The 7,936-nt window shown below is 34.4% G+C and overlaps 1 pseudogene; it reads left to right on the forward strand.

The window, feature by feature from the left end:
* The first annotated feature begins 386 nt into the window (after positions 1-386).
* Positions 387-1,273, forward strand: LOC137622491 (piggyBac transposable element-derived protein 4-like; annotated as a pseudogene).
* Positions 1,274-7,936: the final 6,663 nt, after the last annotated feature.

A 7,936-nucleotide genomic window follows, 5' to 3' on the forward strand; every position in this document is an offset into this window, starting at 1 on the left:
CTCTGCTGTTATCAGTCAGCTGACTTTGTCCTTTTAATTTTCCCTTTAACTATGGATTTAATTTTTTTTCCTTTTCTATTATATGTGTGGTATGGCCTCTACTTCTCGCCAAGTATATTTAAAAGAACTGGATGACATTTTATTTGGATCTGATTCAAGATTTGGGTCAGATATTGATGAATCAAATGATGATTATTATAATGATACGACTGATGAGGATATAATTGAAGATGCCCCAGCAACATGCTCATCACCCACAGTTGATGTGAAAAATTCCTTAGGATAGAGTAGAATGAACTCTAATAGCAATAATCTCACCAAATTAGATAATATTTTTGATTACACAGCCCATCATAAAATAATTAACTTTGAAAACTTAAATCCATATGAGTTTTTCGCAAGATTTTTTCGAGAAAAAAGTTTTCGAACATGTTGCAAAAGGAATCAATAAGTATTTCATATCAATGATAGCTACAAAACAACCTTTTTGGGATAATGAAAAGAATGATTAAAATGATAGGCTTTTTAAGATTAGGCCAGTTTTAGATATAGTACACAATTTATATGGGAAGTACTATGTTAGCAATAGAGAAATCAGTATTCATACAATCATGATAAAATTTAAAGGTAGGTTATTTTTCAAAAAAATATTTACCATCAAAGCCTTCAACTAAATGGGGAATAAAGGTATGGTCTATGACAGATGCTAATACTGGTTACCTACTTAAGTTTAATTTGCATATAGGGAAAGAAGCTGCTCGTCCACCATCAGATGGTTTGGGTACTCACATTGTTCTGTCTTTGTTGGCGGGTTTATGATAACAAAGGTCATATTATTTACATGGAGAGCTTTTATAAGTGTATCCCTTTTTGTTTAACTACTTCAGAAAAAAAAAAACTATAACTTGTGGAACAGTTAGAGTGAATAGAAAGGGTCTGCCAACTGATGTGTAACAAATAATAGTGAGAAGGGGATCTTTGCCAATAGCATGAGTAAGGAATGATGATAAAATACTTGCTTGTTCTTGGCAAGACATGAGCAGGGTTAATATATTGTCAAGTCTTGGAACATTAGGTAGGCCTTAATATAAAGTGGAACTTCATTCAAAAAAGAGTGACAGAGAAATAGACAAGATATGTGTTCATGTGGAAAACAATAAGTATATGAGGGAAGTTGATAAGATTGATCAGCTATGCTCAACATATGCGTACAAAAGAAAGAGACAGAAATAATAGCAACCAATTTGGCATTTTATTATTGAAGCAGAATTAATAGAATCACACATATGTTACGATATTCAGAAACCCACTGCTAAGTTGGATCAGATAAAATCATGGGAAAAAATTATCAACACTATGTTAAAAGGGTAAAAGCGGAGCAAAACTCAAAGAAAGGGTAGATTTTCAAATGCAATGGAATATAGATTAACTGAAACACATTTTCCAGCTTTATATGTTGACAAAAACCACAAACCACAATGTATTGTATGCTCTGTCTTCCCAAGGAATTGCTTGATGAAAGGTAAAGGCGAATGTAAAAGAAAACAAACAACCTATTTTTTTATCAAATTTTTGAAAAGCCTCTTCTTTGCACAATTCCATTTTTTGAGACATATAATACCAACAAAGTGTACCAAAAGCGTTACCAATGTGAAAAATAAATGTATGAGTGACTTATAAATTGGGTGAAGGATTATTGGTGGAATTGATAAAATCATCTTTGAAAAAGGAATTTTTGTGATTTTTCTTAATTTTTACCCTTTTATCGAAGAATTTAAGGCATAAAGAGATATAATTGGGTGAAAATATTGTTGAATTCTAAAAACAAAAAGGCTATAGAACACTAAAAACTTGTTTCCATCAAATTTTTAGCATTTTTAGTTTTTTAGTGAAAATGTGCACAGAGCTGTGCAACATCCCTATTTGAATATCCGCACCGAAAGGGTTAAAGCAAACAAGTCTTCAAAGAAACCTCAATCAACGGTGAGGTGAAGAGACTCCTTCAACTATAGATTAAAGAGAAGGAAATCGCTGGTGATACACTCACGCAATCGGTAATTTAGCACAAGGTGAGCGCCATCTTTGCCAATCTCATGGAAGCCCAGAGAGACGATGGAGACAAAGTATTGTCGCAGCAAGCCCCCACCCCCCCCCTCCCCCCCCTCCCCCCAGACTTTAAGGCTTCTCATGAGTGGTTTGATCACTTTAGGAGGAGGACTAGTATTCACTCAGTCGTCAAGCATGGAGAGGCGTCCAGATCTGACAAGAAAGCAGCAGACGAATTCCTCAAGAAGTTTGAGGAATTAATTTCCAGAGAAAGCTACATTCCTCAGCAAGTGTTTAACTGTGATGAAACTGGCTTTTTTTGGAAGAAAATGCCCCGTCATACATATATCACAGAAGAAGAAAATAAACTTCCTAGCCATAAACCGATGAATGACTGACTTACCCTCGCATTTTGTGCAAATGCCAGTGGGGACTGAAAAATTAAGCCCCTATTGGTCTACCACTCAGAGAATCCTCGTGCCTTCAAGGCACAAAATATCACAAAGGATAGGCTCTCAGTATTTTGGAGCTGAAAATGGCAAGGCCTGGGTCACGAGGACCATATTTATTGAGTGGGTAAACGTCTGCTTCGGTCCTGCTGTCAAGAAATTTGGAGAAGAGAATAATCTTCCTCTGAAATGTCTCCTGGTACTCACCCTCCTGGCCTCGAGCCCAACATACATCCAGACTTCACTTTCATCAAGGTTCTCTATCTACCACCGAAAACCAACCCTCTCTTCCAGCCTATGGACCAGCAAGTAATTGCCAACTTCAAGAAGCTTTACACGAAGCATCTGTTCAGAAGATGCATCGAAGTGACCGAAATTACTCAACTCACCCTCCGTGAATTTGGGAGGGGGCATTTTGACATCGTTCAATGATGGAAGATGATCGAGAAAGTTTGGAATGAGGTTTTGAAGCGCACCTTGAATTCCTTATGGAAAAAACTGTGGCCAGCTGTTGTGGCAAAATAATACTTTGACCGTTTCGAGCCCTCACCTGAGGAAGAGGCCATTGATGATCCTGCCCCTGAGGGGGATGTTGAGGAAATAATTTAATTTGGGAGGTGCATGGGGCTTTTTGTCAATGAGGCTGACATCGATAACCTTATCAAGGAGCACAGGGAGGAGCTTACGACTGAAGACTTGAAGGAGTTGAAGGTAATGCAGGTGACCATCATTCAAGAGGAGCAGCACTCTAGTGGTGGCGAGGAGGTGGGGGAGACAGAAGAAACGACATCGGTAGAAATAAGAGAAGCCATTGAATGGTATGAAAACCTTACTAGATTCATTAAAAGAAAAAAAAAACAGAAAACGTTCTCACAGGTCGTCTTATGGTCAGTATTAATGACAGGTGCATGATTCATTTTAGAAATACTTTTGAGGAGTCGTCAAAAAGAGGTTTCTTTGGATAGATATTTCTCCAAAAGAAAAGTTTCCGAAAGCAAAGATGATATGAGTGATTCTAGTAAAAAAGCTAGAAAATAAAGTGAAGTTGAAGAAGTGCTACTATATAAAATTGAGTTCTAGAAAAAAAGATAATAAAAACAAAATATAAAAGGAAAGAGAAAGCATTTTTAATCTTAAGTGTTTCATAAATCAAATTTATTTTTCAGTGGAACATAATTAGCATTGGTACCTTTATTTATCTGCCGTCTCCTAACCCCTCTGCCTCCACCCACAACCAGCTCAAGTCACGTCACTCCAAAGATGAATAAAATTTAATTTTTACTTTATATATTTTTTTTCTTTATAATGTTATTTAACTATATACAGGTATATTATATATAAGTAGTACTTACTATACTATTTTGCTACTAATTTTCAATATGTATATAAAATATTTATTTTTTTACCTGGTTTTTCGCACTCATAAGCTAATTACTATAGGTTTCTATTGCCCGCCATACCATGATTTTGCATTATGATCTTAACTCCGGAACGGATTAATATCTTATGGCGAGGGTCCACTGTAATATATATATATATATATATATATATATCAAGCACACGTGATTTCAATCAATGTAAATATCACCCACGAAAGGCATTTAATACCGAATTCTATCTTGGGAATTACTTCTACTTGGAATTCATTTTATAGTAACAGCTTCTGGCCGGGTGGAGATTCGAACCCCCACCTGTACGGCTGGAAACCATGCCTGCAGGGACACTACCGACTGAGCTATCAAGAGAGATAAAAGTTTATGACAAGTCCCAGTACATATTCCTGTCGAATTCAGGAATCTGTTCATACTCTTGAAATAAGCCCATCTCCACCATGATAGCTGAATCGCAAGTTTGCAACACGATATATATATATATATATATTACATATATATATATATATATATATATGGATATATATATATATATATATATCCATATACATATATATATATATATATATGTATATGGATTATATATATATATATATATATATGTATATATATATATATATATATATATACATATATATATATGTGTGTGTGTTTAAAATTATAATAATAAACTAAGTTTTGGCTATGTGTCTTAAAATTGGTTTGTAAACGAAATTCCTGAAATATGTAAAAATAAACAATAAAATTATATGATTTTTTTTTATAAAGGAAAGAGGAATTTACACTTCTGTTTCATCTCGCCTTTCCAACGCGAGTCTAACAATGACGTATTTGATATAAGCCAAATAATCCAAAAACCAACATTAGGAATTGAAAGTAATGATATAAATATATGTTTTATAACATGCATTATGTATACGTGTGCTAAGTGTTCATTAAAATCTGAAACCAACATTAACAATTAAAAGTAGATGCATAGGTATATATTTGGTAACGCATTATATATACGTGCAATAAATGTACATTAAAATCCAATCGCAACATTAAGATTAAGAATTAACTGTAGAGTCATAGGTATATAGGTATATGTTTTATAACATGCATTATGTATACGTGTACTAAGTGTCCATTAAAATCAGAAACCAACATTAAGAATTAAAAAGAGATGTATAGGCATATATCTGTTAACGCATTATATATCGTGTGCTAACTGTACATTAAAATCCAAAACCATGATTAAGAATTAAATGTAGAGTTATAGGCGTATATTTAGTAACATGCAATATGTACAGTATACGTGTGCTAATAAATGTACATTAAAGTCCAGAATCAACATTAAGAATTGAAAGTAGATTTATATATGTAAATTTAATAACATGGTTTGTATATGAGTGGTAAGTGTACATTAAATTCCAAAACCAACATTAAGAGTTAAAAGTAATAGCATATGTATATATTTGGTAACATGCATTATGTAAACGTGGGTTAAGTGTGTGTTAAAATCCAATACCAATATTTAGAGTTAAATGTAGAGTTATAGGTATGTATTTAGTAACATGCATTATATATACGCATGCCAAGTGTACATCAAAATTCAAAACCAAGATTTAGAATTAAATGTAGAGTTATATGTGTATATTTGGTAACATATATTATGTATACATATACTAAGTGCACATTAAAATCCAAAACCACCATTAAGAAAAAAATAAGTAGAGGTATATGTATATATCTGGTAACATGCCTTATATATACGTGGGCTAAGAGTGCATTAAAATCCAAAAACTAACATTAAGAATCAAAAGTAAAGGTATAGGTGTATATATGGTAACAGGCATTATGTACTGTATACGTGTGCTGATTGTACATTAGAATCCAAAACAAACATTAAGAATTAAAATTTGAGGTATGGGTATATATATTTCGAAACATGCATTATGTTTACCTGTCCTAAGTGTACATTAAAATAAAAAAATCACCTTTATGAATTAAAAGTAGAGGTATAGGTGTATATATGGTAACAGGCATTGCATATACAAGTGCTAAGTGTACATTAAAATCCAAAAGCAAAATAAGAATTAAAAGTAGGGGGTATAGGTGTATGTTTGGTATCATGCATTATGCATACATGTGCTAAGTGTACATTAGAATACAAAACCAATATCAAGAATTGAAAGTAGAGGTATATGTATATATTTGGTAACACGCATTATGTATACATGTGCTAAGTGTACTGTATAGTGTTATTTATGAATTGGTTTTATCTCTAAATGTTTTATAGTAACACTCTCTAATTACATATTGTAGATATCATAAAATGTATATTTTTTTTCTTATAAGTTGTTTTGGGCTGAATAATACTAACGACTTGATATTCCTTAGAATATAAATTAATTTAATCATTAAAATTGAATAAAAATATTAGACTAATTTTGTATGCTGGGAGTGTAAAGGATACCAAATATTTTATCTCAAAATAATTAGATATCATAAAAAGTATATTTGTTTCTTATAAGTTGTTTTGGGCTGAATATTACTAACGACTTGATATTTCTTAGAATATAAATTAATTTAATCATCAAAATTGAAAAAAAATATCAGACTAATTTTGTATGCTGGGAATGCAAAGGATACCAAATATTTTATCTCAAAATAAAAAGTTGTTCATTTTTATTTTATTCTTCACAGATAAGCCTAATCTTAAGTAAGAAGTATTTATGATTTTATTTTCATATAAGGCTTTTACTTTTATATAATACATAATTACATAAACAAAAAACCTGTTATACGTTTACTACAAGACACTAATCATTTCCTCCATTAAATCTTCCTTCACATTAATGTTTATTTGGCTAACTTCTCTCTCTCTCTCTCTCTCTCTCTCTCTCTCTCTCTCTCTCTCTCTCTATATATATATATATATATATATGGATGAACTGATCACAGTCAAGTTGGCCGTTACTGATCGGGAAAAGTGAAGTGTCAACAGATTTTTCTTTTTTGTTAGAGGAAGGACGGTTTACACTGTGGCGTGGGTGGCACTATGAAAATGACGGTTATGAGCTTGGCGTCACAAAAACCTCTCCCGATTGGTTGTTATGAGTCTTTCGGGTAAAAACAACCAATCAATGATCAAGCATCGCGATGCCCATATAAGGGCGATGGGGAAACTGCTCATATGCGACAGTCTGGTTTCAAAGGCCTTGCGAGTGAGACACGTAAGGCATGGCAGGTGCCAACATGTGTGCCAACCCGAGTACCATTTTTCTGAATGCTTTTTCTTAGTAACGTAACGTAATCATAATTAAAGGCGCCCTTGTAAACTTAAGAGAATATAGCATGTGTAAAATTATCAACTCGGCTATTTTGGGGCATGAAATCCCTCTCTATTCATGTTTCCCTAAAACTGATTGAACCCCAATACGACCCAGATCGGATCATATTAAATGGTGTCAGGTGTGGGGTATTAACAGTTTAACGTCTGTGCTAAGTGATTTTAGCCGACGTGAGAATTTTGAAAAAAGGAAACAAAAGATAATAGTGATAATGGTTAACACGAGAAGTTCGACATCGAGTGGCGATGGCGGAGAGAGGGGAGAAACGAATTCTGTAGCTATGGTAGACACGGTACTCGGTGGAGAGAATTTGGGAACGGGCGCACCGATATACATACAAACACTCATGCGCAATGGCGGAAATACGTAGATACATGCAGAAAGATCAGAACAATGTAAGTGATATTACTTCCCCGGGAGTGCCAGAGGGGGTTCGGGAAGTAGAGCAGCCCGCCTCTCACCGCCGCCCCCACACGTGTGAGTAGGAACGCGGTTTGGAGAGTTGGGATCGCGTGTGCAAAGCACGCTGCTGGATTCTGGGGCCAGCGTATCCCTTATGGAAGAACATTTGGCGACGGAAGCCATACAAACATCGAAGGAGTGCCTGGTGTTGAACACGGCTGGGGGTCACAAACTGATGACCCGACGTATTGTCAGACAACATTTCGTCCTCCAAGGTCGAGAAGTGACCCATGCCTTCTATGTCATCCCGACG

The sequence above is a fragment of the Palaemon carinicauda genome, chromosome 29, assembly GCF_036898095.1.
Source record: "Palaemon carinicauda isolate YSFRI2023 chromosome 29, ASM3689809v2, whole genome shotgun sequence".
Taxonomy (NCBI): domain Eukaryota; kingdom Metazoa; phylum Arthropoda; class Malacostraca; order Decapoda; family Palaemonidae; genus Palaemon; species Palaemon carinicauda.